The 22,284-nt window shown below is 43.3% G+C and overlaps 1 long non-coding RNA gene across 1 annotated transcript; it reads left to right on the forward strand.

Moving 5' to 3' along the window:
- Positions 1 to 464: 464 nt before the first annotated feature.
- LOC125690143 (uncharacterized) lies at positions 465 to 2,373 on the forward strand. The gene is made up of 3 exons (XR_007375532.1): positions 465 to 584; positions 770 to 905; positions 1,556 to 2,373. It is a non-coding gene; the product is annotated as an uncharacterized LOC125690143 (long non-coding RNA).
- Positions 2,374 to 22,284: the final 19,911 nt, after the last annotated feature.

Here is a 22,284-nt window from a genome sequence, read left to right on the forward strand (position 1 = left end):
CTTCGGTCTCCGAATGCCTGGCTTATCGAGGTGGCCTCTTGTCTCATGCTCATGGAAGAGAACAGGAAGGTGGCTGTGGTTGTGCTGCATGTGAGAAAGTGAGGGCATGCTCAGGAAGCATGCAACAAGGACGAGCCAGAGAACTTAGTCTGATGAAGCAAGTTTTCATCTAAATCTACTTGTCTGGTGATAAGTCCCATTTCAGGTGACGTAATTTGGCCTTAGTAGGCTTCTCATTTCATGAACAGTCTGCAAATGCCGGTGTGATTTAATGGAATGCATTCTAACTTGTTTCCTAAATTTTCACCAATCAAAACTGTGTACTGATTTGGGAGCTGGGAGTGGCTGTCTCATTGTAAGCAGTGGCATTAGAGATGCCCTGTTCCTTGAGGCCCATTCCTTCAGCTGAAGTTTATAAAATGTCAAAAGTTACAATATTTACTACTTTTCAGCACAGGCAGCATACTTACAGATGACCTTATTATGGGAAGAAGCTGCATACAGACAGGCTTCTGCTACCCGTGGCTGAAAAAGGGTTTGATCTGAGCAGGACCTCTCCAGACCCCTTCACCCTCACTTGGGAGGTGAGAAACAGAGCACATATGAAAGCTGCTTTGTGACTTGCCAGTCTTTTGGCAGTACTTCAGAGCTCCGGCTATTTTGAGTCATGGATCTTGGGAGTGGAAAAAGGCTTTGTGGCAAACCTAGCATATGCATTTCTGAGAAACACATTCGGTTCCTATATGGTTATTTTTGTGTGTTTTGACAGGAAAAATCGAACAGTGAGGAGAACATGCTCAGAGGAGTTGGATTACAGCTTACACGTGTATTCGAACCCAAAGTTACACAATTTCACGAAGAACTGTGTGCAGAAATGGTTTCTGATTTTGCTTACAGCGGCTGAGGTATAAAATCCTTGTTATTTGTGAATTTGTAAAGGAAACGGAAACATTTGCTAGGTGGTGAACTGCTGAAAAAGTTACACCTGCAAGAAGGTAGAAGAGTCCTTGGGAATTCAGTGCTGATTAGCACTGATGAAATATGTGATATGTGGTGAAATATGTCCTTCAAAAACTGACACTTACATGTTTTGGCGTTTGGAGCTTGCATTGGTTGTTCACCCATCAATTGTATTACGACACATATAGTTTCTAGAGCTTTACTGTCTTACATGCTGTGATAGTTTTACTGATCACCAGGATTTTAGTCTCCTTATCATTCTATTTTTATTTGCTAATTTTCTTCTCAAATGTCCTGATCTCTGAGTAACAGCATTGCTTCTGGCAGAGTCGTGCTACTTCCAAAAGAAACATCACAGTGGTGTTTTCACGTATGAGCAAAAGTGCGTTGCAGGAAAAGGCACTGTCTTATAACAAAGTTTGTTTTTTAAGCTCAAAATAAGCAGGATTTGAATGTTATTTAACAACATTTTTGTGAGAAGGAATAGGATTTAGAAAAATGAACCGATTCTTCAGCCAGATCTGTCACGAATTGCAAAAGCAGCTGGGAGATTTGGCCTGAGAATCAAGGTTTTTTTTTCTTTTTTCTTCATCAGAGTTTGTAAGAGATTTGGAGGGACATAACATTTATTTCCTATTTCCCTGAGCTTCAGTCCAGGCCTTGGAAAAACCCATCTGACAGTGAGTTTGTTTGTATATTTCAAATTTTTTCCTAAGTATGCTAGGCTCATTAGCAAGCCTTGGAAAATGCATACTTTGTTGAAGTTAATATGGAAAACAAGATACTGAGGGCTCAAATCTGTCTCCAGAATATAAATAAGCATACCTTCCTTTGGAGCAGGTTTTGACTGGAGTCATACTGGAACCCTTGTTTCTGGGAGAGTTACGAATGTGCTTTGCTAGGAAATGCTGTTCCTTAAAGAGCTCGTGAGGCCTACAGGGTCTACATGAATTCTGATCCTGCATGTGCACGGCACCATGTGGCCTGAACAGGACCTCACCTGTGTTGGCAGGAGATGCTAATGGCAGGTACTTTGCCATGGAAGACCCTGGGATGCTTGGCTGCAACACGTCGTGAGGACATGGCAGTGACAGCTCAATGCTGACCAGACTTCTTCAACCAATATGAAACACGTTTAAATGGCAGAGGAGCCCAACCAAAAGGTGTTGCTCAAAATGGTGCTTCGAAGGCTTAACCAATGAAATAACTCTTGACATTGCATGAAGCGGTCATATTTACCTCTGCCTCTCCATTTCTATGATAATTTTCGAATTCAAAGATTGGATCTGAGAATTTCATATGAATTAAATGTCTGTGTAAGCTCTGCTTACCCACTTGGCACAAGGTGGTTGTTTCCTCGTGGATCAGAATTCATACTTCCCATTAAGCCAAAGTAATTTCTGTTCACCACTGTCACACTAAGTTGGCTCCTTTGGTGATCCCCTCATTCCAAAAGCCCAGTTGTTAAGTAAGCTTTGATTAAAGGGGTCTCTTTTTTAAGCCAAGCTTATGGCAATGTTAGCGAACACTAAGAGAGCAGAACTGCACAGTACTGAAGGACGTGGGGTGTCTCAAATTGCTGCTAGAGAAAAATGCATTCTGAGGCAATGTGTAAAGATTTTCATTTGAAACTTGCTCTGGTGTTCAAGTCCCCCCAAGCAATGATGTACTTGGCTCTACAGCTACTAACTAGAGGAGTACATGCATGACTCTGAGCATGGCACCAGGAGGCACCTTCCTGCTCTGATTGCTGAAGTACTTCAGGCTGCAGTACCATGTGGCAAACTGCAAAGTCCTTTTCACCATCCACTGCTCTGGCTGCAAGTATTCTTTATTATATTATGCCTGTGATAGAGGAAACATTTTCATCTTTACAGCGTGATTAGTTTTGTAGGGTTCAAAAGCTTTCCATATTGCTCTTTATCTGGAATCACATTGTGCAGCATCATTTAGTTGTGGTGAAGATAACAACGTTATATGCTGTGAAGGGACAGCTAGATGAATGCTACCCCCTCAGGTTAACTGCTTTTGTGCATGTGCAATTGTAAATGGTGGAAAAGAATGCCTTTCTGTATTGTCTATAGCTCTACTTCTTGCAGCAAAACTGCATTTAGCTCACCACAACTAAGTGCACAGTTAGTAGAAGGTATGCTCTGCCGAAGTATCTGTTCAAAACCCTCTGTGTATTTGATTAAACCTTTCAGTAGCCAGCAAAGCTCCTGGTGAATGCATGTGCAGCAAAACATTTGGACTAGTATGCAGTGCTGCAGCTTAAATTGGTTAATCCTAAACCAACAACTTCAGTAATAAGCAAATTTCTGAGTTACCTGTCAGATCAGACTTCAGCTATCTATTGCTGGTGTGCACTGAAGATCAGTGCTTTTCTCAGGCACTGCTGTTTTGATTTTCATCTACCTGCATGAGATGATGCTTTTTTTTTTTTTTTTTTTAATTGGGGAATTTGCATTCAGGAAAATTACACAACTCTCCAAAAAGGAACAGGTGTTCATAGCTGTTGGAAGAGGTCTGTATCTTCCATCACAGACCTGGCTTCTTCCTCAACTCATTTGCTCCAGGAGGGTTTTAAAACTGTTTTTTGTAAGAGGAAATGTACTGTCTTGTACTGAACAGAGGCACAACTAATTTATTCTAACTTGGTTTTCATCTGAAGATGTTTTCTTGGGAATTGTAGCTAGAGAGTCAGGTAACATGAAGGGATGAACTGGGACCTCTCCTTTACAACTTATTATTACTGTTTCTTCTATGAAAGTCATGGAAAAAGTCCCTCCCATAATTACCTTATAATGAATGTCTCGTTCCTTTGCAGAAATCAGTGTGCAGTAATTATTTCTTAAACGCTCTGATTGCTTCTCTGACCCCTAGATAACAGATGCAGTATCATCAGGATCACTAGCAGACATGGAAGGCAGCTCTGTCTGCACAGAAGTGGAACGTGCTTGGTTCCATGATGCTGCTGGATCGTGTCAAGCTTTTGGTCTACCAGAACCCCCACATCCTTGTCCACAGGGCTGCTCTCCAGGAGATCTTCTCTCAGTCTGTACACACATCTGGGATTGCTCTGACCCAAGTGCAACAGCTTGCACTTGGCCTTGTTGAACCTTGTAGGTTCACGTGGGCTCACTTTTCAAGCATTTCCAGGTCCCTCTGGATGGGACCTTCCTCTGTTGCACCACTGCAACACTCAACTTGGTGTTGTCTACACATAGCCTGAACAAGATCAGATGAGGTGAGCATTTCAGAGCACAGCCAGTCCCACTATGTCAGGACCACCTGAGGGAACAGCACTGACATCCCCTTCACTCCTTGTGTCATTGGGGTCTTCGGAAGGCTTCTCCCAGGAAAGCCTTTAAGTGAATTTCCTGCTGCTGCTCATTAATGTTTTGCTAGTTTTAATTTCTTCCTTGTCTTGTATCACTAATCAAGAAGTAATTGAATTAGCTGAAAAGAAGGATAAGACAAATTGGCTAAGAAGAATTAACTGTGTGCACCTGAGGTCAGCAGGCTCCTAGAAAATCCAAGGTGAGAATTAGTTGGACTATAACTGAGATTCAGCGGGAGGTTACTAAGTTCTCTGGAGAATCAAGATGTAGAAATGCAAATGACAGTCTAACCATGAAAACCTAGCTATATATGAAAGTATTTGGGCAATTCCTTTCTATTTCAAGACAGGAGAGCAAAGGACAGCACTTACATTCTTTCCAACTGCTTTGTTTAATGAAGGGAATTTCCCTGAAGTTTGACTTTTCATCCTTGTGTGAATCGGCTTTGCCAGGAAGATATTTCTCCTTCTGTATTGATATTAAGGCAGTAAATTGTCTGTCCCTGCGTTCACTTGCTCGACTTTTTAATTTTTTTTTCATGGTTGCTCTGTAATTTAAGTTCATCTTTCATGAAAACCATATGTTGGATTAAAGACAGGGTATTATTTTCATGCATTGTAATATACTCTGTTAGCTCCTCCATTACAGTGCCATGTTAAAGCAATTATTATTCCACGTGTCACTGTGAATGCGTTTAAGATTCTTTAGGTCTTCTCTAGCAGGAGCTGATTTCCACTCCTGATTAACTGCTCTCATTCTTTTTATGCGTCGGAATTAGCCAAGCATAAGCTTATAATTATTTTACAGGAAGACTTTTAGAAATATGAAAAAGTCATGCTAAAATAATTAGAAAACGAATTAGATTGCAATTCATGAAAACCGTAAGCTAATGACAGTAATTAACTCAATACTTGACAAAACCTAAATAAGCATAACTAAGTAATGATATAAAGAAAGGAAGTTTCAGTCTTGAAACAGAAATGCCTTAAAACAGTTGAAAGAAGCAGTTTATACAATTGCATTTGTTTGATCATTGTATTTGCTCTTTTGGAGAAAGGCTGAAACTAGTTGGCTTCTACAAGTTTATGAGCTTGTTTTTCTGTAGCAGGGCTCAACTGACTGTACTAAAGGCATAGAAAGAGGCCCCATTCGATAACCTTATCACTGATACTCTCCTTTCACCAAACCTCAGCTGTAGCCGTATTAAACAGAAGCACAGAAAATGGTATAGTAACCTCACCATCTGCTCTGCAGCTTAGTTTGTGTTCTGCAGTTGGAGCTGAAAATACGTTGCTTCAAATTGTGAGTTAAGTCGCTGAAATGAGATGGGACCCCTGCAGCCTAATCCATAGGAAGCAGCCAACTCTTTTGAGTTTCCCGTGTTTGATTAGTTGTACTGTAATTAAAGAAATTACCAATAGTCTGCTGTCTGGATGTGATTAACTCACCAAGTGCTCGTACCTATATTCTTTAAGCATCTCCAAATAATTTAGGGCCTCATTTATGTTCCTTAACAAGGAAATAAATGAAAATCGTCTACAGCCTTAATACAGTGGCTTGTGCTACGAGCTGTTCTATCTTGTGCCTTGGTGATGCCTGCTCAGTTGTTTCCGATTATGCTGCATTATAATTAAAGAACCAGAAATGCTATTTGCCTAAATGAGAACATGCTGCCCAGTACAGGAGGGAGGGAAAGAAATCAGATAAAGCCGAGAGCCTTCTAAGCAAATCAAACCCAGAATGTCGGTGCTGCACATAGACGTGGAGCTGTGGATGGGACTGCTTTAGCTGCTGGTAAATTTCTCCTGGGCTCTTCAGAATTGGAGTTTTTGATGATAGTGACTTTTGTTCTTAAAATAAATGCAGGTCAGGTTGTTTTTGAAGAGCAGCAAAAGGGTGCATTCACGCTTGCTGCTGCTGTCCCACTGCCCTTGAGCCCTGTTGCTCCCTGAGCTTCGTGCTTTCTTTCTAACCATGCGTACTGGAAGGTTGGGAAAAATCCAAGCATGCACCTCCCATGAGCTGGGCAGCACCTGGGGACAGCACAGGGATGCACCTGCAGATCTGTTTGGTCCCTGCCGAGTGCTGGCTTTCAGCACAGCCTGCTCCCTGCTGGGACAACCTGACAGCAGCAGCGCATTGTGTGAGAAGTAACCTGATTTTGTCCAGGATGGGGCAGAGCAGGGCTCGTGGAAATGAAGAAGGGCTGATGGGATGTTTTTGTTTTGTCTGTCAGATGTGTTCTGATGATATTCCCGTGTGTTTTCACAGTAAGTGAATGTTTGTGTAGCTTGCACCCTGAGCTGCCCTGCACATCGTTGAGGAGATGTGGTTCCACGCTGACCCAACACTCCTACAGTCTATCATGTAGCTTCTTCTACCCACAGAATGAGGAGAACCTGGAGTTAACCTTCTGTAATGTGAACATTAATACAAATCATAGAATGGCCTGGGTTGAAAAGGACCACAATGCTCATCTGGTTCCAATCCTCATCTGCTGTGTGTAGGTCACCAACCAGCAGACCAGGCTGCCCAAGGCCACATCCAGCCTGGCCTTGAATGCCTGCAGGGATGGGGCATCCACAGCCTCCTTGGCAACCTGTTCCAGTGCCTCACCACCCTCTGTGTGAAAATGACTTAAAACAAGCAGTGTTGTGTGACAGGTGTCACGAGGAGAGATGAGATGCCACATTCAATAGGTTCCTGAGGCACTCTGCACTACTTTGGATGAGACCACAAAGTGCTTGTTACCAGTTCTAGAGATGGTATTGGAAATAGATGAGCGCTTATAGATTTGGATTATGTTTGCTGTTAGCTACTAAAATAGCTATTAAAATAGTTGCTGAGATATTTGGTGGGGCTTTTACTTGGCAGAGCATTTGTATTTGATCTCACTGTTATATGCATTACACTTCTGTAATACATAAACAGAGCTTTTCAATGCACAGAGCCTATTCTATCCCACTGAAAGACTAATTGATAAGAAAATCACCCATCTGTGGAGAGCAGCATTTTCTTGGGACTTGGTAGATCACACTGTGCAGATTTCCTTAGCTCCTCCACGAACATTTGCTCTTATACACTTTAGTTGCTTGCGCCAGAATTTGTGTTATTCTGGCATATGACATGTAGTAAAGGGCTTTTACAGTAAATAAAATGTATGGCTTCATTTGCTGCAGCGTGCAAATGAAAGCTCCGTGACGTGTCATAAGGGAACAGCTGCTTACTCAGCATCTGGCGTTGGCTGCTGATTGTCCTCCAGCTGTAGAAACAAAAGATTAGCAAATAAGTAAATCTGTGTGGGAAGTCTGACTGCCTTGTGCAGGGCACTACCTTCTGTATCTTGCCATGGCATTACAGTCACTGCAGGTTTGATAGACACGTCACTGGGCTTGGAGTAGAGCCTAAGGCTCAGCAGAGTTGGTGGCCTGTCCTCACACCAAATGGGGGATGAAACTGGAAGCTGAAGAACCCCTGTTTGCAAAGTGCATTTCCATCATCTTGTTTTCTCTAATTTGTCTGTCTTGGTTGCAAATTCTCAGGAGGCAGAAGCTGTCTCATCCCGTGGCTTACTCAGTGCTCAGTACAGCATGTCTTCATCATGGCTGGTATTTCTAAGAATTACAGCTTTTCCAAACAAATATGCATCACGGAGAAATAATAACGCTCATCCTTCGTGAATGTCCTATCCAACATTGCAGGGATTAGGTGGAAATAGAGGATAAAACTACTTTTCTGGTTCTAAAAATAATTCTTCTGGGTCATGTGGAAAATCATTGTGGAGGTTATTTGTGGGAGTTCAAATGTTCAGTTGTTCTACTTTCCTTTTTCTAGGAATTACTGCATGGCAGTGTGTCAGCCTCCAAAATTCTCAAAAAGCCCATGAAAAGAGCTGCTGTATTTCCTTTGGAAAAACAGGATGGCAGTGTAAGAAAAAAAAAAATTAAAAGTGTTAGAATGTGTTACAGCTTTATTGGGGATTTGGAAATGTCAGAGATTTTCGGATGTACTGATGGGTGTCACCATTCAAACTGGACACGGAATTCATTTGAGGATGGAGTTTGTTGTCCTCAACGCCTTGTGACCTGCTGTGAGGACAGGGGTGCTGCCCAGCAGTGGAAACGTGTCAGTGGAAAATCACGAGGTTTTCTTTGAGGAACAATGAAATTTTTCAAAGGTTAGCAGCGTGCAGTAAAGAAAGTCAATGAGATGACTGCTTGGACAACCCTCAAAGCCAAGGCAGAGCCACTGGTGTGCCTGGCCTGGGATGCACAGCCGTGAGCGAGGCTTTGTGACAGCAGTAACCTGTAAAGCTTGAGCAGAGGAGGTGGCTTTCCTGAAAGCTCCTGGCAGAGCCAGGCTGCTGAAACAGCAGGACTGCTGACCAGCAGTTCCTGCTCTCTTTACTGTTTGCCAAAACGTAATTTATTATTATTTTTTTTTACAGCCAGTGACTGAAAATAGGAAAAAATAGAAGAGCGCGATGCGGTGCTGGCACAGCGCATAGCAAGTCGTTTCCTGATATTAAAACAGTTGTCAAGCCACAGGTCGTAAGCACTGCCATTTGCAATTCTTTCTGTTGAATCAAAGGAAGTCAGATCTGATTATACAGCAGATAGGTTACTTCTAAGTAGAAGCAGACTTTTAAAGGCTACTTTGCTCTTTTTTGGCACTGGATGTTTAATTATAATTAAAAAAAAAAACAACAAATCAAGAGAGGAGTTTCTGTCTCTTTGCCCTCTTTAATGTTTTCCAGCACAGAATGCCTCTTAATTAAATAGTTGCATCATTAACATTTCTCCTCCTCCTCTGCTGTGGCACCGGCTGAGAAGATGCTGAAGCACAGGTGCTTGTCACCTGCCTGAGGGCGGGCGCACAGCCAGGAACTGAAGCACAGCAATCTGAGCAGCTGTAAGCCGATCTCTTCAGCCTGAGTTCATTTACTTGGCTCCAATTTGTAGTCTGCCTTAATACACGTTCAGCAGTGAGACTGGCAAAACTGAAAACTGTTTGCGCTATAAAATACAACTTTCTAGCATGGTATCAAAACCTGATGATAAATTTGACGCGCTGGGAGGCAGAGGTTTGGGTCAGAAGAAAGATGACTTAGAACTAAGTCAAACTAAATGCTGAAGGGAACTTGGCATAGTAAAACTGCCATAGGCAGGGGAAAATTATGACTTTACTGAAGAAGAGAAAAAAAGCTTTACTACTGGCTTCTGACCTTACTGGCTTCTCAAATGTATACAAGGGAATGGAGAATAATTACCAAACAATTTGTAGTGAGAATTGGCTGCTCCCTGTCGTGCTAGATGCACGTGCTGCCTTTGCTGCAGCATCCTCTGCCAGCGCTTCCCTCTCTGTGCGCTGCTGCTCGCGATGCAGAGCCCCAGCTGGCGGCTGCCAGCAGCTCTGGAAACGCAGGGCCTTGGGCTGCAGGCTGGAAATTCTCGTTTCCAGGAGCGGCTTAAGGCCTGTGGAAAACTCCCACTGACTTTGCTGGGATTATCCATCTGCGGAAAGTTATTTGGAGGGAAGTGCATTCCTTTGTAGAGCGGCTGGCAACAGGTCCGGGCAGCGCTTCGGTCTCAGTTCTGGTGTGTTGTTTTTGTTGGGCCGTGTTCATTCTGTGCCTTGCACAATGGGGCTGTGCTCCATCACTAGAGCTTGCACTTTCCATTTGAGTCTAATAAAAGTAGGATTAAAAAAAGAAAACCCAGCTTGAATGCCCAGATGTTTTCAGATATCAGACCCCTAGGGCTCTGTCATGTTTGTGTCTTTGAGCACACCTGGAGAGCTGAGAGCACAGCTCTGCCTGAGGAGCATGGATGCACCGTGACCTATCTGTTGTCAGAGCATTTGGGGTCTCAGGTGAGGAAAATTGCATTGTAAATGGAAAATGAAATCAGGGACAATGCTCTTCCTTTGTTTTCTGAGCATTGCTGTTACTTACACTCTTCTCGTATTTTTACATTTCTCCTTATAGTTGTTTTGTGATCTCATTCCTCCATGTAATTTCAAAAGTACTCCAATATTTAACTGGAAGGTTGAGAAGTCCCCAAGCTAGCTTGTTTCAGGAGAATGTTATCTGCTGTCTGCTCTTTTCTGTGAAGCTCCAAGGCAAAGAATCCTATGCTGCATTTACACTTAAGAGTTTGCTAGTAAAAATACCCTTCTTCCTGAGGTTATTTAAAATGAGAGCCTACATTTCTCACATCCTACTGTTGTCTGAAATACAAAATCCCATCCTCTATTGCTATGCCAGAAAATGTTAGTGGATAAAGTGCCGAGCAGGTCACAGTATTTCTAATTCAGATTAATGACCCCATTCAGCTTGTCTCCTTAGCAGGAAATTAGAAAGTGCTGGGAAGGAGAAAATAGTGATTCATAATGCGTGACTCTTTGTATTGGCAGTTGCACTCATTAAACACTAAGATACTGTTTTGATATAAAATAATTGAGTCTGACTTATTTATGGGATATGGCTGTCTCAGCTTGTAGAGTTTCCCTGGAAAGACTGCTGGCTCTGTGCCCCAGTGGAGGAAAAAGAGGTGACTGGCAACCCCTGGCCAGGTGAAGCACGAAAGAAATGCACAGAAAATGACCACTGCTGCTCTTAGAGAGCCTGAGAAGGGAAAACACCTTCTTCAGGAAGGTTTGGAGCAGTCAGGGACAAAGGGATGGTAAGCCACCTGGGAAAGCAGCTTACACTGACTGCATAATTTGGTAAGTGCAGTTACAAGAGGATGACTCCTTACATCAGTGTGGCTCCTGGCCTCTCTGGGCTAGATGTGGGTACAACGATGGTCAGTCGTGTGCTCTGGGTGTGTCCTTCAGGCTGAGCCCAGGATACAGCTCTGCACCCCTCTCTGCTCCCCAGCCACAGCCTCTCCTCACCAGGGGGTGCCAGACCTCCTCTGGCCTCACGCACGTGCGCCATCACTTGGTATGAAGATACTCCATCCCTGCAGGCATTCAAGGCCAGGCTGGATGGTGGCTCTGGGCAGCCTGGTCTGCTGGTTGGCGACCTGCACATAGCAGGGAGTTGAAACTGGATGAGCATCGTGGTCCTTTTCAACCCAGGCCATTCTATGATTCTATGATTGATTCTGTGATTCTATGATTCTATGATTCTATGATTTTGGCTGGAGAAAGCATCCTGGTTCCAGAGCAATTACCCTGAAGTTTGTGTAGAAAGGTGGGAGAGTTCTCTCCTTTTCAGAGCTTGGTTCCCTGGGGAATGCTGCAGCTCGCTGTTCTTACGGTTTTGCTCCTACATTTGAGTTCTTTTTTCCTACCTAGCAGTGCAGCTCCAGCTCCTTGCTATGAAAGATGGCAAGAAGGATAAATGCTGGTTGCAAAATCTCTGATGTGTTCCACAGATTTGTAATCAGCAGGCTGTCCGTACTTGGAGCTGTGGTAAAAAGGGTTGTCAGTACTATTGTTCTGTGAGGAGCTCAGGTTGGTTTGTGCCTGTTCATTTGGAAATAAATATGCAGTGGGCTGAGCTCAGATGGGCGGAAAAAGGACTGTGGGTCAAAGGGGACCAGAGGGTGTGAAATGTCAGCAAATAGGAGGCAAGGTGTGCCAAAGGCTACGGTGCAAATGACCTTGGATTTTCAGATTTGTATCAGTATTGTGCCAGACTTTCAGCATTTGTATGTGTCACATATGAAATCCCATCGTTGGTGCCTTTAAAAAATATTCATTTATTTACTCTGGGTTTGGCTCCTGATCTTTAAGAGCTGTAGCTATTGAATGCTAAGAAGTGGCCCTGTTCACAGCCTCATGCTGCCTTGATTGAAACGCTGAGGTCAAAGGCCAGCAGGAGCCAAAGGTCTCTGCAAGCTAACCATATGCACAGGCTCGCCGAGCTCTTCTCCCTCTGTGTCATGAAGACAAATGGCATTTTTAAGAATTCTCCCAATGAACTGGCATTCATTTTCTGGTGTCTCTTCCTTCTTTATTGCTTCCTAATGAGCTTCATTCCCATCACCTCTAGCCTCCTGCTCTTGAGTCTGCATTTACACCGATGCATAGAAGAGCAGCAAATTGAACAAATTAATTAATTAAGTTGGCCTGTCTAATGAAAGAAGCTCTGATGACTCTTGGGTTTTCCCCTCTTGCTTTTTAAAGAAATCTTCTCTATATCTTTAATGACCACAGTTGCTAGGCTTTTTCTGTCCATAGGCTCTGCAAGAACACCAGATTCTCTTTGCGTGGTGTTTTGGGCTTAACTGAGAACACTGAGAACACTTCTTCTCTGTGTATATTTTTACACATGCACACATGTATATATGTGCACGCAGGTATATTTTTATTCTTTATTTGTGTATTTCTGGCTGTTATTTTGCTTGCTTGTTTATTATTTTAGCAGTGGAATTTTCATGAAAGTGCTATTCAGGAGCTATTTGGAGTGACAGCTGTTCCTAAAGAGGGAATCCGTGCTGTTACAGAGCTTCCTCTCTGCCCAGTCTGGCTGGGGTCTATTTGTGCTCCTGTTTGACCCATACTGCTTTGTTTGCAATCTGCACTCTCTGGGCCAGACCAGCTGATTCAAAACTAAGCCTTACCTACACGTCCTTCTCCTTTCCTTCTTGTATCCTTTTTAGACCTCTGGGAAGTTTGAGAGTGAGCTGGCACCAACAGTGCCTCCTGACACGTTCCTAGTGAAAACTGCACCCAGGTATGCTCATGCTTACATTGCCTTTTTTTCCTTTCCCCAGCAGTATCACTACTGGGAGGAGAAGGCAGCTGTTTATAAATGTAAAATTCCACTTATTTCAATGAAGTGTTGCTGAGCAGATCTGGCCCCACGCGTTTGTGCTCCTCATTACCACGGCCTTATGTTTTATGTCAGGTGAGGATGTTGACTTTGGTGCTGCAAGTTGCCTGTGTATAAAATGCATACGGCACCTCCATGTGTAAATTACTGCCTTTACATTGCTTTAAGAAACTCCCAAGGTGTGAAGGAGCATGATGAAAACAAGGAACTTGCAAGTGTTAAGTGTGGATCTAAGAAAGGGCTCTTCCAGTCCTGACCATTTCTTTATGTAAGCACTGTCTGTAAGCTTGCACTGCATGGCAGTGGAGCCCTGGTGAGTTGGAGCTGTTAACCAGGTGTTACCATCAGGCCAACCAAGTTTACCCTTGGAAAAGAAAAATCATGACAGCTGTGCTTTTGTTTCTTATCACCAGTGCCCTTTGCTGCATATCTCTGCTTTCTTAGGAGGGTTTTCAGGCTGGTTACAGATGAATGGGATTAATGGCCTCCACCTGATTTTTACAAGATAGCTATTTAATCCAACATTTCTAAGTGCTGTTTCCTAACACAGTGCTACTGTTACCAGATGAAAGTGCTGTGGATTCTTTCCAAGGAATATGTGAATAATTTTAAATTGCTCTGCTGAAAGTGCTTTTGCTGAGCCTTTTCCCCTTCCTGTCTGCGCTGCGTTTTCACTTTGAAGTAATAAATACATATAGTCTTTTGGTGTCTAGCTACTTACCCTGCTCATTTTCTTCCTTTTTATTCCACAGCTCATCACTTCATTATACCTGAAGAACAGTGAAGCTTCTGTGAAGGCTACACGAAACACAAGGATGTAATTCCGTACCCATAAGAGGAACTATCTGAAATTCAGTAGTGGTTAACAGATCTGTATGCAGAATTGCTAGTGGGAATCTGAACCTGATCCAGCTTTCAGTGTTGGTACTTGTTAACTTCATTAGAATCATTACGTGATCACAGAAGCACAGAATTGTAGGGGTTGGAAGGGACCTCCAGACATCATCGAATGAGAAATATCAATTTAGAACTTGTCCTTCTGCACCTCTTTTATTCACTGTACACAGCACTGCAAAAGGAACGTACAAAATTTTGTTTCTGCTTCTTTCATCATGCAGTTTATCCTGCAGTACTTTACCATTCCGCTACTAGAAGGTCTGGAGATGGAGGACAAATGCACGGCTATGGAATCCTTATGCACTTGATACAGTCTGGATGATGGGTTTACTTTATTTACACTTCTACTTTATTCCCTGGGTGTGAATTTGTTAGCACAAACTCCGAAGAAGTGAAGGATATCCAGAATAAAGCAAAAGCCACAGCTGGGAGAGAAAGTTTCACCAAAATTCTTTTACAGACGTCCTCTTTTTATTCCTGTATTTTCTTATGTGCTCTTACTTCTTTTTGTGCTCCTTCTGCCTCACTGATAGAAAGGACATAAATGGCTCTCTGTTCGAGAATAAGAGTGCAAGAAAGTGCTGCTGAAGACATAGGCTGAACCTGTGCTCCTAACAATGTCAGCTGTGGCAATAAGATTTGCTGCTTGAAAAGCTGCCTATTGGCATTTTTGTTTTTCCTTTTAATTAGAGAGATCAGAATACATTACCTACGCTGAGAAGAGCAGCAAGGGTGATGTAACTTATGGGCGAAGTTTCGGACGTTTCATTTGTCCAGTTTCATTAGTCCTGCTGTGGCCAGATTCACTGGCTCCAGCTTTCATAGTTTCAGGACCTTTCTCCCTGCTGGAATTTCCTGTAGTTGAGGCAGAAAGAAATGAGCTTATTTTGGAGGGCCAAAGTTTTCTTGTGAACAGTGAGAACCTGCACACCTCATATTATTGTCTCTGCAGAGGTGAAGGGCTAAATTGGGCTGGTACAATTGTAGAGTTTAATCACAGAACCACGCCATAAAAGATATATAAAAATGGTCTTTTTTTGTTTTCTTTTTCCCCTTTCCTTTATTTCTTTCCTTCTGCAATATCCCTGAACCATTTTCTGTGAGCTAGAGTTCTTGCAAACATTGCCCTGCTTTAAAATGATCCGGAAGCATCTTTAAGACTTTGACAGAGCTGTTGCTTCTTATGCTTAATGGCTTGAAACTTTGTCAGAAGAAGGAAGAGCATAAGGGTATCATACAAGCCTGCTTATGCTGCCTACCAGCAGACCTCACTCTGCAATTTAGGCAGTTTAGGCAATACTGCTGAGAATTCTACTGACAACTCTCACATAACTCAAAAAATGGCACTAGGATTTGTTATAGAAAGCTCCTGAGCATCTCCTGAGACCAAGGTTAGCTCCTGGAAGAAATGGAGGTGCAATAACTTGTTGAAAGCTATGCAGCAGAAGCAATGGGCCTGGCTACGACCCTAAGCCAGCAGCGTCTTCATTTCTGGCTCATTCAGCCTCTTGGTGATGTGATTTCTTCACAGCACCTTCAGGTCTAGAAACAAGGGTACATGACCACAGGGAGAGGTATAAATGCAACAAAACCTGCTAGATTTGGTTTCCACATAGCTGTCATGCTCCTTAGGAGATGCAGTTCCCTTGCTTGTGCCCTGGAATGTTTAGCAAAAGGGTTCTGTGAGTAACATTACAGCTTTATAGAGAGTAATCCAATTCTTTTTAGTCTGAATATCTCTTCATGTGTTTAGGAAGAAGCCAAATAAGGGGGAGAACAAAGGAACATAAGATGTATATTTGCTCTGTCAGTTTTCTTCAAGAAAAGAAGCTGTGAGAACTATATTCCCTACATGTTTGAGATTAGTTCATTTCATGGGAGCTGGCACTGCAGAGAGTATGTATTTGTAGGGCTATATTCACACAAAATCTGCTTCACACAGACTACTGATTTAGATGTCTAATTTAGGAGCATAGGCTCTCTATAGTCACTGGAGCCTAAATTAACATCTTGGAATTCCCTTGAAAGGACTCAGCTTTCTCTATTGAGTACAGAGCGACCTGAGGCTCCTAATTCAGGCACACAGGTTAGGGACGGCCCAGTGTGTGTTAGCCTTGTACAAACCATACCCTGTTCAAACCCTGCACACTTCTCATTTGCTGGGCAGGGCAGGGACCTCGTAGCACAGACCTTGCTGTGAACCTGTATCACTGAGCAAGGAGCCGAGGGTCTTTGCCAAATGTTGCCAGATCTCAGCTTTGTCAGAGCAGGAGATGGCTTTGGTCAGCCTAGAAGTCAAGAAACTTCTATGCCCTCCTGTGCCAGGGGCTCTTCCTGTCACCTTGCACGAGTTGCTGGTCTCCTGCTCAGCCTCCACCTCTTGCAAGGAGAACGACTTTATTTACAGGAGGTGATGTCACGACAGTGTTGTGAGGGGATGTGACTCAGTGTTTGTATAATGCTTTGAAGACGAACAGTGCTAAGTATTGTTATTTGAGATGGCAACAAAATAAAACAGAATATGTTCGGTGCGGCTATTCAAGCCAAATCCATTTTCAGTTAATCTTCCAAGCAGGAATTCAAAATCAAAGTAAAAAGCCTTGCCAACTGGAACTTTACAGCTTGATGGGAAAGTATGAAAGAGAATTAATTGGGTTTTAAGTAGTTGTAACTGTATTGTGATGCAGCATGATCTGGAGCACTCGGCTGCTGCTGGTTGCCAACTGGTTTGGAACTGGGATTGCTCAAGGGAATCTTTTTTGCAGAAAAGAAAAATAGTTGGGCCATCGTGCACAGTGTGCTCTATAGACTGACAGGAACTGCCTCTTTGCTCTCTATGAAAACATGCACTTTTTCCACTTCGTGCTGCTTTCTTTTTTTTCTCAGCAATGCAAAACCAGTGGAAGATGTGGAAAGCAACAGAATTGCCCAACACCACCACAGAGCACCTCGTGGGGATTGTCTCCCCTCCCAGAAAGGAGGGAGGGCAAAGAATGATGGCAAAGCCTGTAACAAATACCTGTTCAAAGCAAGTTCTCCGTAAAATAGGCACATCAGCACGCTGGCTTCCTGGGAGCATTGCTAAATCCAGATCACTTGCAGATGACTTTCAAGCTCTGTACTGAAATTAGCAAAGTTCCACGACTGTTAACTGCCAAAGACTTGCTTCTTATAAGGAAAAGTCTGTGTGCATTGGCTTCACATTTTTCACCTGATGTTCAAAGGGGCTCGAACACGGCTCTCAGCCTCTTGTGCTTGGTGGGGTTTGTCAATATGAAGTGCCCTTATAAGTGGGCTATTTAGTGCTTTCCCACTTTCAGTGAATGCAGTGTTTTGTAGCTAAGCCATGCTGTTTGGGTTTTCCTGTTCTGTCCTCAAATCCTATTTTTTGTTTTCTTAATACTTTTGAAGTTACTTGGTCCTAAAATATGACTCTCAGTAAACATTTCAGCACTTTAATTTGGCTTAAATTTTACACTTTAATATTCAAGTTCCAAAACAGTTTCATGAGCCAAGAAAAAAGATGATGGCTCTGGAAGCATCTCTTTTCAATATCTTTTACTTCTGCTAAGCTATATACACAAGAAGCTGCCTTACAAACAGCTTTATATTGCACTCTATTGCCAATCATTGGAAAAACATGCCATAATGGGTTGCAAATGGCATAATGTTATGCAGCCAGAATGAACAATATGATTGGAAAGATATCATATTGATAAAAGCAGGCATGGAGAAAATAACTTCAAATCTAAAGTCTGTCTATCACAAGTAATAGAACAAAGGAAAAATTACAGATATTTTTTTCTACCCAGAAACAACCAGAGCCAACAGCACTTTGCTTGCTGAAATGTTTTCTCTGTCATATTCCAAGCAAAATTTGTTTTTCCTTTACAGCCATGTTTGCTGTTGTTTCTCTGCATAAATCATTTTTCTCACCTTTAGAAAGCAGATTCTCTCTGAGAATCCATTAATTAGCTGTCAGAGGAAAGCAAAGATCATACATTCACAAACCCTGAGCGGACAGAGTGGTCCTGAAACACCCACAGCAAACATTCATTACTTCAGCTCTGGCTCTTCAACGTTAAAAATGCAGCACAGGACTGATAGATTTTTTTTTCCCATTTTTTTTTGGAGAAAAAAACCCAAAACACCTGTGTAATCAGTCTTTATGATTGTGCTTTACTGCCTAGTGTAAAAATAACACAGCAATTTAAAACCATGTTATGGAAGCCCTATGCCCAGCAAACACTGGACTAGCTTGTCAATTTGGGCTCCCTGGTGTGTCTGACACTGAGCACAGAGTGCTCATCTCAGAGGGCTGATCTTGCAGGCTGCTTGTGCTCTGAACTTCCTTGCTTCAGTGCAGAACCCATCGGAGTCCACTTAGCAGGAGAAAGCTTGCTCAGAGTGCTGTGAGGCCTTTAGAGAAGGGGTGAGATGAGAGGAGCAATGGCTGCAGCCTTGCTGGGGTGGATCCGCTGCATTCTGCCTTTGCTCTTCTGTCTCTGCTGTGTTGACAGATGTATGTGTATGCATATCCATCCTCTCTCAATCACATACCAACACTGCCTTGGCTTAATGGCCACCATTGGAAACTGACCAGAGCCCCGTGTGGCCTCAGACAGGCTGGAGAATGGGGTATGGAGCTTGTTGGCAGTAGTAGCTACAGTCACTGGGCAGAGGGCAGGGCACTGTGGGGCTGAGGGTTACTTAGAACATGCTCTCCTGTCTGTCCTGTGAGCACACAGAGCACTCGAGGCAGCAGACTCCTTGACAGCACACTCAGGGTGGGTGGCAAAACTAAAAATCGCAGGCTCGTGAAAAGATACACATCTTTTCCAATTATTATTTTGGCAATCTTGACTTTCCAAGTGCTTTCTGGAACACATCCAGAAGCTGAGGAGCCCTGGTCCCACGTGGGGCAGCTTCTGATATCCACCGAACGGAGACTCACCCCGTCAAACTCCGCCTGGAAAGTTCTGTCAGAAAATAAAGCACCGTTAACTGGGGAACACATGTGGCTCCTTTGTGTTTGCATCGGAGGTGTCAGCTGTGTGACGGTCATACAGTTTAATTAAGGCAAGGCACACTGATGTGTGCAGTTTTAGTTCAGCTTGTTCTTCCTTGCAAACCTAATGGACTTACTCAGCCCCACAAGCCTGAACAAGCCAGCAGTGTTTCTGCCAGTGGTCGTTGGCAGAGATCCCTGCATGGAGGCTGTGGGCTTACAGAACGAATTGTCTGATCCTACAGAAACCCAGCTTCTGTCCGCAGTGATTTGAGGGGCGTTCTGTTATTACTGCCTTCCTTTAGAAAAAGAGATGACTGAGACAGAGGATCTCATTTTAGTGAACGACGGAGAGGATACGATGGCTGTAAGGTACAATGCTGTCTTTCGTGGTGCTTATTTTACCAGCTTAGGAGCCGCTGCCGGGCCCTGCGGGGCGCTGTACCAGGCGCTGCACCGAGCTCTGCTCCGGCCCCGTTCCGGCCACGCTCTGCCTGGGCGCGGGCGCCACCTGCTGGCCGAACTGCGGCACTGCCGCCTCTTCCTTTTGCACCTCCTGCCCCCTCTGAGGTTTTAAGTTACTCGGAGTCACGTTCTAACAATGCCAAGGAATGACTGAGGTGCTTTTTTTTATTATTTTTATTTTTATTTAAATTATTTTTTTAAACTCAGCTTCATTAAAAAAGCGCACCTCAAAACTCACCGTGCTGACTGAGGTCACTCCTCATGCAGTACCTCTCACACACAGGCGAGGCTGCTGTGCAATTGCTGCTCTCATTTCTCAGAGTGATAAGAAAGGGAATGTATCATCTCGAAGGATCTCCTGTGGCCTGCTGTCCCCGTGCATGGGAGTGCTGCTTTCCTCCCCAGCGGGGTTTGGGGCAGAACAGCTCTGTATCTTTGCAGCATGCAAACTGAAGTTTCCTCACTTCCCTCTGCTTGCAGAGGCTGCTGAGAGAGGGCATTGCTAGAGAAGGGCTCAACAGGGAATTGTGTCAGCTCCTGTTAAGTAGCACACCAGGCACCACGTGTTGGTGAGCATTTTCCACACGCAAAATCACCATCCCCACACAGAACTGTTCTGTACCTTTATAAATCCAAAAGAAAACTGAGTAGTTCGGTGCAATGTACTGTCCTGGGAAAGAGCATCTATTCACAGCAAACCTAAATATATATATATTTTTTTTCCAAGGGAATGTATTGAATGAACTATATTATTCTCAAGATAATGGACAAAAATGTTCTTTGTTATGAAAACTTGATGCTCTTTCACAAGCATTAATGATTCCAGGGGTGTGTGAGTGGGAGGGCAGGAGGATAGAATTGATAAATGGAGAAGTGAAATGGGAGAGGAATGAAGGTGTGATTTCATATGAAATATTTCTCCGTATGCTCCCTCTTTCCTTTAGAACTGTTCAATGAAGAGAAATGCTTTGCATTTCCTGCAGCCCTCGGGTTTTTACTGCTTTATAAGAGCAGAACTACTGAAAGGCAATGAGAAGATGACAGCTTGTGGGAGCCTTTATTTGTCCAGATGATGGACAGTATGAACAGCAATGGAAATTTCTTCGTGCTCTGGGCCAGTGCTTGAATTTTAACTGAAAATCATCCTGTGGGCTGAGAACGCTGTTCCTCTCCACTGCTCATTTATTTTCTCCAGCATCTCTCCCACACTTAATGAGATCGGATGAATTTCCGTGCTCTTTATTCTCCTGTACCTTGGAAACTGGGTGGCTTTCTGTCATAACCTTCTTTACAGGTCACAGGGCAGTGGCAGCAGCAATGGTCACTGCATGCGTGAGTGGGCCCAGGTGAGCTCCACATCAGAGCAATTCCTTCCATCATGTGGCTGCCTGGAAAATTCTGCCATTAAATCTCACTGGAGGAACCAAACATTTCAACTCTCGGTGTTCTTTCTCAACTTTTAGCACTTCTTAGTAATTTCTTTTTAAAAAAAAACCACTACTGTTAGTCCTTCCACCGTGAATTGTAAGTGATGACTTCATTTTTTATTTCAACTTCTTTTCCTCACTGCTGCTGTTGTAAGCTATTTCTTATGGGCACTAGAAAGGATTTAAAGCTGTCCTGCCTTACCAATGAGAACTCTGTTCAGGGCCCAGAAAACTTTATTAGCACTGAATAAACACAGTTCTGCTTTCCACGGTGTGCACAGAAATGCTTTCTGATTGGATCTTGTATTCAGCATCACACAGATTTAATTTATGTCTGAGAGTAAAACATAATGAGCTTGAAACTTTGCTATGTGGGTCTCACATGCAAAATTAACAAAATAGGTCATTTTGAAGAGTAATGATAAAAAAGAATAATTAGCACAGGAAGGGATATTTGCAGCCCTATTAGTCAGAAGCAAATGGTATAATAAGCAAGATTAAAATCCATTGTGGCCTTTCCAGTTAGAAACTTGGGAGCATGGGAGTAACTTCAGCAGGGGAAAAAAAGCTGCTAATTGAATTGTTAGTGAGAGCTTTGTTCAGCAGGGTTTGGGTGAGTTCTGCTGGTTTTTGTGAGTGGGCTCCCTGTCCTTGTCCCCACCTGTGTGCTGGAGGTGTTGGATCTCCATTTATTGACGTAAAAAGGAAAGCACCAGGAGCGTGCTATTGATTTCATTGATTGGAAACGTGTAACTGGCACTCAGGAAAAGACAAGTTAGAGGGGATGCCAGTTGCTCTGAAGCTTTTACAGCGAGATAAAGAGTTAAGACATGAGAAGGCGTTTAAAAGAAGTCACTGCATCAGGCTGGGTAAATGCTTTTGTCCCTCTGCACTTAGAAGCTCAAGTGCAATTCTTGAGAATTACCTGTGAATAAAACAGAAATGCACTTAGTGGTCAGCTGGGGGAGGTTTCGCCTTGTTGTAGGCTGTGTATGGCTGCTCTTGTACAGGGGTGCTCAAAGGTCACTTTGTTTTGGTTTTCATATCTGAACGCCTTTGGTAACTCCAACAAAAAAAAGAAACCAACCAAAGCAAACAAAAAAGCCCAGAACAAACGTTTCCCTTCTCAAAAAGGCCAATCCATTAGCCACGAAAACAACAGATGTTGAAAGGAAGTAATTGGAACTGCAAGATTGAAGTTGGCAGCCCAGGGGAAGGAGTTGCCAAAATGCGTCTTTGTTTTGCTGCTTCTGAAAGCCTGAGTTCCTGCTAATGGAAGGCTTCTGCCTTTGGCCCATGTGCAGATGTCATTTCTCAGAGTGCATAGGGTGGACTGGAACTCCATTACTACTTTGCAGTGAGTTGTATGGGATGCTTTGTTACACGTCAGTACAAATAAAG

Source organism: Lagopus muta, chromosome 2, assembly GCF_023343835.1.
Source record: "Lagopus muta isolate bLagMut1 chromosome 2, bLagMut1 primary, whole genome shotgun sequence".
Lineage (NCBI taxonomy): Eukaryota > Metazoa > Chordata > Aves > Galliformes > Phasianidae > Lagopus > Lagopus muta.